Source organism: Myotis lucifugus, unplaced genomic scaffold (genome assembly GCF_000147115.1).
Source record: "Myotis lucifugus unplaced genomic scaffold, Myoluc2.0 scaffold_331, whole genome shotgun sequence".
Taxonomy (NCBI): domain Eukaryota; kingdom Metazoa; phylum Chordata; class Mammalia; order Chiroptera; family Vespertilionidae; genus Myotis; species Myotis lucifugus.
In genome coordinates this window covers 77,051-88,112 of record NW_005871379.1, presented here as the reverse complement: position 1 = coordinate 88,112, position 11,062 = coordinate 77,051, and the positions used below count along the sequence as shown (strand labels likewise).

General features: G+C 47.0%; 1 pseudogene; it reads left to right on the top strand.

Annotated features, from left to right (window-relative positions):
• The first annotated feature begins 982 nt into the window (after positions 1 to 982).
• On the top strand, positions 983 to 1,074 carry LOC111828330 (annotated as a pseudogene).
• The last annotated feature ends 9,988 nt before the right edge of the window (positions 1,075 to 11,062 follow it).

The window sequence follows — 11,062 nt, the reverse complement described above, 5'->3', positions numbered from 1 at the left end:
GGACATTACACATATCCAGCAAAATATATGGCATTTGTTGTGTTACCCTTAAAAGAATATTTTGTATTTTCTGACATCATTAAACTTTTAGCTAAAACCTGAGAGTTTTCAAAATGAGAGATTTTGTACCCAAACATTTTTTTCATGAGGTCAAAGTCCATAAAAATGAGCTCAATCATTTCCTGTCAATCATTCAATGACTTCCGTTCGTCTCAGAATAAAGGTCTGAGTGTTCCACTGGCAGGATGTAACTGCAGGACAGAGTGGCACCTGTGAGCTCCCAGGACCCACACCTCAGGTGTCCCTCCCAGTGTCAGGAGCCCCAGAAATTGCTACACAGCAGGGTCTGGGGAGGACCAGGGAGCCATGGACACAGGTTCTCTGGATTAACCAGCAGGGAGAGTCCACACCTGCCCTTGCCCAGCTCCTGCCCCGCCTCACCTCTCATTCTCGCTGAGCTGCTCCAGGGCTCAGAACTAGGCCCTGAATTACTCCTCAGGCTCTATTTCATATTTCTAGGCAGCCCCTGCAGAACCACTATTTCCTCCATTAATTTCTGCTCCTGGGGCCGGAGGGAAGGAGAGGATGCAGACACTGCCTGAGTTGGGGTGAGGAGTGGGTCAGGTGACCTGTCCTGAGTCTGCACATATGGGCACCATCCTCCCCCCTAATTCCATCCAGGCCCTTCCTGTTCTCAGAGATGGGCATCGACAGCCCTTCCTCCAGGAGGTTATCCTTAATGCCACTCCCTAACCCCAGCCACCAACTGGAGGGGCCTCCCACTTCTGTTATCAAACTCTTCCAATGAATGGAAGATGCAGGGATGGAGCCCAGGAGTGTGCTGGCCAGGGCACCTACGACTGTCACTCCCCTCTGCTGCCCCACAGGAGGTGCCACAGCTGCTCACCTTCTTCTTTTTTTCTAAGTGGATCTGATTCCCCTGGAAGGCAGACAGCCAAAGTCCATCAGAAAGAGGCTCCAGGTGCTCACTTCGGCAGCACATAAACTAAAATTGGAACGATACAGAGAAGATTAGCATGGCACCTGCACAAGGATGACACGTTCCATATTTTTATGAGAAGAAGAAACAGGGAGAGAAACCTAGCCATACAGAATTAGAATGGCAATAAGTAAGTACCTATCAGTAATAACTCCACATGAAAATGGATTAAATGCTCCCATCAAAAGGTGCAGGGTAGCTGAATGGATACAAAAACATGACCCAACTACATGCTGTCTACAAGAGACCCACCTCAAAACAAAAGACGCAGAGCGGATGAGAGTAAAGGGATAGAAACAAATTTTCTAATTTTCAATTTTCAAATTTTCTAATTTTGCAAATGGAAAAAACAAACAGCTGGAGTAGCAATACCCATATCCAAAAAAATAGACTTTATAATGAAGGCCATCACAAGAGACAACAAAGGTCACTGCATAATATGAAAGGGATCGATCCAACAAGAGGATATAACCCTGGCAACCATATAGGCACCCAATATAGGAGCACCTAAGTATAGAAAAAATACTTCTAGAGGACTTTAACGGAGAGATCGATGACAATACAGTCACAGTAGGGGACGTTAACACCCCTCTGACTTTACTGGATAGGTCTTCCAGGCAAAAACTTAACAAGGAAACAGAGACTCTAAAGGACACACTGGAGCAGATGGATTTAATTGACATTTATAGAACATTTCACCCCAACGCCGCAGAGTATACATTCTTCTCAGGTGCACATGGATCATTCACAAAGAGAGACCACCTGTTAGGACACAAAACAAGGCTCTATAAGTTCAAGGACAGTGAAATCATATCCAGCATCTTCTCAGATCACAGTGGAATGAAATTAGAAATCAACTACAGGAGAAACACCCCAAAACATTCAAACACATGGAGGCTAAATAGCATGTTATTAAACAATGAATGGGTTAGCGACGAGATAAAGAAAGGAATCAAAAACTTCCTGGAAACAAATGAAAATGAACACACAACAATCCAAAATCTCTGGGACACAGCAAAAGCAGTCCTAAGAGGGAAGTTCATAGCACTACAGGCATATCTCAAAATTTACAGGGAACTCATACACCACAGAAATACAAAGGATTGTAATAAAATACTATGAAGAACTATTTGCCATCAGCTGGGTAATGTGGGTAAAATAGACAAAATCCTAGAAAAATGCAATCTCCCAAAACTGAATCAGGAAGAATAAAAAACCTGAATGGGCCAATAACAACTGATGAAATAGAAGCAGTAATCAAAAACTTTCCCCAAACCAAAGCCCAGGTCCGGATGGCTTCACACGGGAGTTTTACCAAGCATTCAAAGAAGAACTAACACTTATACTCCTCAAATAATTTCAGAAAATCCAAGAGGAAAGAACAATTCCAACTCTTTTTATGAGGCCAGCATTATCCTAATTCCAAAACCAGATAAAGACACTACAAAGAAAGAGAATTACAGGCCAATATCCCTGATGAACATAGATGCTAAAATCCTCAACAAAATATTAGCAAATTGTGCATCCAGCAATATATTAAAAGGATCATACATCATGATCAAGTGGGATTTATTCTAGAGATGCAAGGCTGGTACATTATTTGCAAATCAATAAACGTGATACATCGCATAAACAAATTGAAAGACAAAAATTACATGATCATATCAATAGATGCAGAGAAAGCATTTGACAAAATCCAACACCCATTTTTGATAAAAATTCTCAGCAAAATGGGAATAGAGGAAGCATATCATAACATGATAAAGGCCATATGTGATAAACCTACAGGCAACATTATACTTAATGGGCAAAACCTAAAACCATTGCCCCTAAGAACAGGAACAAGACAGGGATGCCCACTTTCACCACTCCTGTTTGATATAGTACTGGAAGTGCTAACCATAGTGATCAGATAAGAAAAAGAAATAAAAGGCATCCAAACTGGAAATGAAGAAGTAAAACTGTCATTATTCGAAGATGAGAAGATATTGTACATAGAAAACCCCAAAAACTCTATCAAAAAACTACTAGATTTAATAAATGAATTCAGCAATGTAGCAGGGTACAAAATTAACAAGCAGAAATCTATGGCTTTTTTATACACCAACAATGAACTCATAGAAAGAGAAACTAAAAAAACAATCCCATTTATCATTGCAACAAAAAAACTAAGATGAATAAACTTAACTAAGGAGGTAAAAGACCTGTACTTGGAGAGCTGCAGGACATTGAAAAAAGAGATAGAGGAAGACATAAACAACTGGAAGAACATACCATGTTCATGGATTGGTAGAATCAACATTAAAATGTCCATACTACCTAAAGCAATCTATAGATTCAATGCAATCCTCATTAAGATACCTACGGCATATTTCACCGACCTAGAACAAACTCTTCAAAAATTAATATGGAATAAAAGAAGATCAAGAATAGCCGCAGCAATCTTGAGAAAGAAGAACAAAGTTGGAGGGATCACAACACCAGATTTCAAGCTATATTACAAAACCACTGTGCTCAAAACTGCCTGGTACTGGCACAAGAACAGACATATGGACCAATGGAACTGAACAGAGAACCCAGAAATTGACTCAAGCCATTATGCTCAATTAATATTTAATAAAGGAGGCGTGAGCATACAATGGAGTCAAGATAGTCTCTTCAATAAATGGTGTTGGGAAAACTGGACAGATACTTGCAAAAAAATGAAACTAGACAACCAACTTACACCATACCCCAAAATAAACTCGAAATGGATAAAAGACTTAAATGTAAGACGGGAACCCATAAAAATCTAAGAGGAACCCCGACTCCGTCCACACCTTTACTGACACAGCTCTTAAGGAAATCCTAGGGAAATGCAAACTAAGGAGAAAATAAACAAATGGGACTACATCCAAATAAAAAGCTTCTGCACAGCAAAACAGAAGAAAGCCCAGTGCATGGGAGGACATATTTGCCAATGTTATCTTCGATAAGGTTGGTTTTGCTTTGTTGTTTTGTTTTTGCAACAGAGGTCAGCTTTTATTGAATATGTTACAAAAGAGCTAGTTTAGTCAAAAAGACCAAAGCCCATGTCATCATCAGACTCCTCTATTCTTCTTTCTTTGCTTCCACTGTCTTCTCCTCAGCTTTGCAAACAAGCCTGACCAGAAAGCTTCAACATTTACACCAGCTGCTGTAATGAGGGCATTGATCTTATCCTCAGTCACCGACACTTCATCCGTGTGCAGGATCAGGGCTGAGTAGAGGCAGGTGAGTTCTGAGACTGTGGCCATTGTGAGGGTGAGTGCTTGGCCAGTGCTGCCTGGAGCCGGGCAGGTCTCTGGATAAAGTGAGGGCCTCACCCCAACGCGGCCTTAGCTTCCTCAGAAGAACCGAGCACCATACTGGCAGCTGGGGAAAGGGGCTTCGATAAAGGTTTAATGTCCAAAATTTACAGGGAACTCATACAACTTAAGGAAAAGAAGATAAACAATCCAATCAAAAAATGGGCAAAGGACCTACATAGACACTTTTTGAAAGAGAATATACAGAAGGCCAGGAGACATATGAAAAAATGCTCAAAGTCACTAATCATCCAAGATATGCAAATCAAAAGGACAATGAGGTACCCCCCACACTTGTCAGAATGGCTACCATCAACAAATCAACAAAGGACACGTGCTGGCGAGGATGCTGAGAAAAAGGACTCCTCTTGCACTGCTGGTGGGAGTGCAGACAGGTGCAACCACTGTGGAAACAGTATGGAGTTTCCTCAAAAAATTAAAAATGGAACTCCCATTTGACCCAGTGACCCCACTTCTAGGACTCTATCCTAAGAAACCTGAAATGCCAATCAGAAAGGATATATGCACCCCTATGTTCATAGCAGCACAATTTACCATAGCTAAGATTTGGAAACAGCCCAAGTGCCCATCAGCAGATGAGTGGATTAAAAAACTGTAGAACATTTACACAATGGAACACTACGCTGCAGTAAAAGAGAAGGAAGTCTTACCATTTGCAACAGCATGGATGGACCTGGAGAGCATTATGCTAAGGGAAATAAGCCAATAGGAGAAAGATAAATATCACATGATCTCACTCATTTGTGGAATATAATGAACAACATAGACTGATGAACAAACATAGAGCCAGGGATAAAAAGTATTTTAGAAAATAATAGAAGTAATCCTGTTATTTGCAGGTTTTTAATATTTCCTACAACTTTTGTGATATTATACTATATTAATACAGCTTTGGTAATATTATTATATTTAAAACTTTTTTCCTTGAAATATTAATGTTTATTGCATATATTATTATATTTAAATTGTTATTCTTGAAATATGAATGTTTATTTCATGTAACATTTTAAAAAGAAGAAAAAAAAGAAAGAGCCTCCTGGCCAGGACCAACTCCCTATGCCCACCCTCCTCACGTTGCAGTACCAACAGGTTCCAAGAGGGGGCGGGAAACAGGGAAAGACAGGACTAGGACCCAGGCCAGGCTCTGGGCTCCAGAGGAGCGGGGATATGGATCACTATGACGGGCATGTCTCCCCAGCTCCCAGGGCCAGTTGTGCTGAGAATTTAGGACTTAGTTTGGTCGCTCTCTGCCCCAAAAGGCCAATCCTGGTCACCCCAACTCACACCCCAGGTCACCCACCTCCAGATCATCCTCCATCCTAGTGTCCAGCATCTTCAGATCAGTCAGAAATTTTCCGAGGAAGGGAACACACTGGGCAAACAAGGTGAGGGTGGGATGAGCCCCTGCTCTCGGGTGCCCCACAGACCCTCCCCCGAAAGCCTCCCACCCTCAGCCTCCTGGCCACCCCAGGTTCCCACGTGGAGCAGCCCAGGACCCTTAGGGCCTCCACTCAATTGCCTCCTCCCTCACTCTCCAGGAACTCCTCCTAATCACCTCCCAGGACCTCCTTTTGGAAAATTACAGGGTCAGTGGTCCTGGGCCAGCCCCACCCCATATCCATCCTGCACTCAGCTCCCCAAGGCCCTCCTCTTGGTAACTTCTAAGGGAGGGTTTCAGGTTCTGTGGGCACAGAGGTGGGGCTGGAGGAGGAAGGCCTCCCTCTCTTGACTTGGAGGCCTCCAGCTGGGAGGACAGAGCCCCCTCCTCTGACCCTGGAGCGCCCCCCAGGCAGGCTCACTCACCTTCTTCTGCAGCCTCTTCTTGGATCCTCATATGTTCAGCATCCGAGTGACAAATCTGGAGGGCTGCTTCCAATAGGGTAGAGGTCAGGCTCATTGAGGTCATGCTCACCTCACCCCATTCTCCTGACCACCTCTGACCTCACACCCTGGCCATCTGACCCAAGTCAGCTGGTACCAGTGCCACCCGACTCCAGCATGCTCTAATTCTGGACGGCTCCCAGCTGCAACGCTCACTCGCTGTGTGTGACCTTGGGCCTGGGCCTGGCCTCCCTGACCCGTTCCCTCCTCTGGAAAATGGGAGACGTCCACCTACCTCACAGGTTCTCCTGAGGACTCGGTGTCATTCCTGTCATCATTGTCCTCGCCCCCAGGCCTCCAGGTGGGAAAGGGCAGGGAGCTCTGCACAGTCCTTTCCTGCCTTGAACTCGTGACGACCCTGTGAGGCAGGAGGAGATGGTCACCCCTCCATTTCAATCATGAGGAGACTGTCAGTGAGTGTTATAGGGGGGCAGTGGGAAGTCTCAGAGAGCACACGCCTCTGTCTCTGGCCAACAGCTCTTTGTTCCCCTGTCCCGTGGGAATCCCCTGTGGGGCCCATCCTTGGGGCAGGCAGAGGCGCTCCCCTTGGAGGTGTGGAGAAGACAGAGTGGCAGCAGGGCCCTGGCATCCTGAGACCAGGCTGAGCTGTTTTGGGAAAGAAACCACCCATTAACCTTACAGCCCGGAGAAACTCAGGGCCAGCACAGGGAGGAGCATGGAAGCCAGAGACCCGCTCAATGTGCCAGCTCCGCACCCCATCCTGGAACAGCCCGGCCACCACCCTGTGTGCCATGACCGGGGCCTCCTGCCCCTGAAACTGCCCCCCACCTGCCCATGGACCAAACAGATCCCTCTTCCTGGTAATTGGGACCGAGAGGGTGAACATTTTCAGAGGATCTTCAAGTAACAAACTACCACAGCCTCATCCTGTACAGTCCCCCCTTCCCTCACACCCTCCTCTCTGCAGACCTCCAGGCTTACTCTACCTTGATGAGCTGTTCCCTGCTCAGTGAGTTGTCTTCCTTACACAGTTTTTGGAATGTAACTGCGCGCCTCCTGAAGGGAGGGAAGGAGGAAAGACATGTTTAGGAACAATGAGGGAGACGGATGTGGGGACCACACCAGAGACGCCTGGACACCTGATAGTCAAGGCCAGTGAAGCACAGAGGCCTTGTTGTTAATACTCCAGGCATCCAAGGCCACCCTCAACATGGGAATCTTAATCAGGCTGAGATGCCATAAGCAGGTGCAATCCTACCGTATACTGCACATGTGTGCCCTTCTGTAGCCAAAATGACTGATGTAACTACTGTCATGAAGCCTTCTTTGTCAATGAAGCAATAGACTGGTTACTGACCAGCTAGTCTGCTAGAGAGAGCAGCTAGGAAGGGAAAAGGCTAGAGAGCTCAGACGGAGCTGAGAGGAACCCAGTGAAGAAGACATAAGGCTCAGAGCTCATAGAGAGCTCAGGTATAGCTACCATGCTAACCAGGTAGAGTGTGCTGGGCAGGGAGATGGGAGAAGCTGCTGAGCCAGAGAGCTCAGATACCACTATGACAGTGATGGCGAACCTTTTGAGCTCGGCGTGTCAGCATTTTGAAAAACCCTAACTTAACTCTGATGCCGTGTCACATATAGAAATTTTTTGATATTTGCAACCATAGTAAAACAAAGACTTCTATTTTTGATATTTATTTTATATATTTAAATGCCATTTAACAAAGAAAAATCAACCAAAAAAATGAGTTCGTATGTCACCTCTGACACGCGTGTCATAGGTTCGCCATCACTGCACTATGATGTAAGGCGGTGATTTCAGAGGCAACATGAAGCTGCTCAGATAATGTCTGTGGGTGCAGAGACTGATGCTGCTGTGTGGGAAAGAAATGTATGTACCAGCCGGTGTAGGGCTGCCTGATTGGGACACTGTTATGAAGGACTGTCTTGTCTGATGACTTATGGCCACTGGCTTCTGCAATAAAGACTCATTCTTATGCACCCACAACTTCTCAGGGCTTCTCCTTCTAAGGTCCGGTGTCCTAGGAGGTCCAACCCCAGGCAAAGGGGCTGAGACCCAACACCTGTAACTAGTGAGCAGAGAATAAAGGAGGAACTTGGATTAAGTTCCCAACAGTTTGTACAGTGGGCGGGGTTCAAGAAGGACCTGCCCTGGAGTGGTCGCAAAGAATGTAGAAGAATATAGGGGCTCAGAACCACTCAGAGCAGCTGTGCTCTTGCTGCTCTGACACTTGGCTTTGCTGGCAGGATCCGGGAGATGTGCAGGTTCCAGCAGGAGCCAGTGCTCCCAACACGAGGTGTCAGGACAGGACTTTGGGCGTAAGTGCCCTGTCGGGAGATAGTGTTGACTCCCCACCCCTTGAGGACTTGGAACCAGACCCCCAAAGAGCAGCGGGGAGCAGGAGACTTAGGAGAAACTGAGTTTCCGAAATCCAGGCTGAGGAAAGGCGGAGATGAACCAGCAGCTGCCCTGGTGATTGAGAGCAGATTGCATGGAGCTTCTGGGAGCTGGTGGAGACTTGGGAGAGACCTTCCTCAGAGAAACAGGAGCAGGCAAAGAAGGTGGAGGGGCCAAACGCCCAAGCTGCCACCAGGCAATGCAGAGACCCCTCAGCCCCAGCAGAAGATTTTGCTGGAGTGAGAGCAGTTGGAGTGGAGAGAAAGGGGGGGAGTGGGAGCAGGGGGGGGACCTTGCTGAAGGCAGCATGTTGTCTTTTCCAAACAAGTCTGATCCCCGAGGTGTTTTGCTAGAATCTCTATGTTTAGTCTTATGCGACCTTGTTGAAGCATATATTTTCTCAAGAAAGCTTACCTTGTGATTGTATCTAGAGCTTAATTTTAGTTCAAGCTGTGATGACAATAAAAGCCAAAGGAGGCAGGCGAACAGGGCTACTTGGTGGCGATAGCCAAGTAGTGCCTTAGCCCCTCTTCCCCAGAAACGTGTGTTAGAGTCATCACCCAAACGTCTCTCGGAGTCTACCCATCAGCCCCAGCATTGGCTGATGCCTGCGTCTTCATGGACATGACTCCAGAGAGACAAGGACCATGTTGCTTTGTGTGGGAAGGTCGACAGTGGACTTTAGTCACCTCCCTGAGATGTTTGTATAGCCCTACCATGTGTCCTGGTTGATAGCACGAGATTTGGCCACCTGGGTCGAAAACAGTGCCAATGTTATGTTTCATTGTGTTGATGATGTTGTCCTAACCTTTGATCCTCTTGCAGATTTGAGCCAAGCTGCCCGCAGTTGTTCAGACCTATGTTGGTCTTTTAGGGAGTAACTGGCAAGTGTCCAGTTCCCCACTGAGGGACGTTGTTACAGCCGGTGAGTTAGCTTTCCCAGAAAGGGGTTATGTGGGGTTGAGCCCCAAAAGAAGAAAAGGGTGCCTGGCTGCTGAGAAGGCAGCTGCCCAGGAGAGGAGAAGGATACCCACCAGGTTTTGGTCCCAGTTATGAAGGGAAACTGGGAGCCAGTGCTCTCTTATTGAGGGACAGTTGGCAGCCGAGTGTGCTGCCTTGCAGGCCTGTGTGACCAGCCCATGTCAGGGGTGGCACGAACCCCACTTTGGGAAAGTGAGGGAGGCCTATTTGGAACAGAGGGAAGCGGTGAGTACCAGCCCTCTGTCATATGGGTGACAGACCCTGTGTGGCCCTATGAGACCCTGTGAAGGGATAGAGCTCATATGAAGGAGCTAGTCCCCTAGTCCATCCCGAGAGGGCGTGCCACCCTGTGCGCTTTAAGGACGGGTCAGGTAGGGGGTCCCTACTACAGGGACAGCTGTAACTGTCCGTTTGAGTACAGAGGCACTGTGGTTCGATTCAGATACTGGGCAGAATAGCCCTTGGCCTTGGAATAGACAGCTGGGCTGTCTTTACAGGATGAACCGTGCAATTACCACAATGCACAGGCACAGGCCATCACCCGTGTGGGGCAGGAAATGTGAGCTCCACCGAGGGGTGGACCCCCCTAGCCTAAAGGATTAGGCTGGACGTGTGTATACGGAAATATCCTCATCCTCTGTATGTGCAGGTAAAGCAACAGAGGAACTGTGTGACCCTAGCCTTCCCCCTAGGCAGTGAGGGAACAGGCAGTATAGACCTATCCATGGGCTATGACTAGGGAAGGGCCCTGAACAACCTCCTATTCCCTTAGAGAAGCAGGTACGACTGTAAGGAAGAGTCTCACCCCTTGAGCCTGCCCTGGCGATGCAACAGCACCTACCAGAGACAGGGAAGTGCAGGCCAGGTGGGATGAAACCCACAGTTTTGCTCTTAAGGCCAGAGTTCTAGTCATGGCATGTTACAGTCTGTGTTGAACTCTGTGTTCAGGGAGCTGGCAAATAGGCCTGGGTGCCCCCAAAAGGCCATCTGGTGTAAGGGGTTCTGTGTGGGAACCACACCAGAGACATCTGGATGCCTGTCAGTCAAGGCCAGTGAAGCACAGAGGCCTTGTTGTTACTACACCTGACATGCAAGTCCACCTGGACATGGGAATCTTAATCAGGCTGAGATGCCATGAGGAGGTACAATCCTGCCATATACTGCACATGTGTGCCCTTCTGAAGCCAAACGACTGATGTAACTACTGTCATGAAGCCTTCTTTGTCTATGAAGCAATAGAAAGGTTACTGACCAGCTAGTCTGCTAGAGAGAGAAGCTAGGAAGGGAAAAGGCTAGAGAGCTCAGACGGAGCTGAGAGGAACCCAATAAAGAAGACATAAGGCTCAGAGCTCATAGAGAGCTCAGGTATAGCTACCATGCTAACCAGGTAGTGTGTGTTGGGCAGGGGAGACAGGAGAAGCTGCTGAGCCAGAGCTCAGCTACCACTATGATGTAAGGTGGTGATTTCAAAGGCGG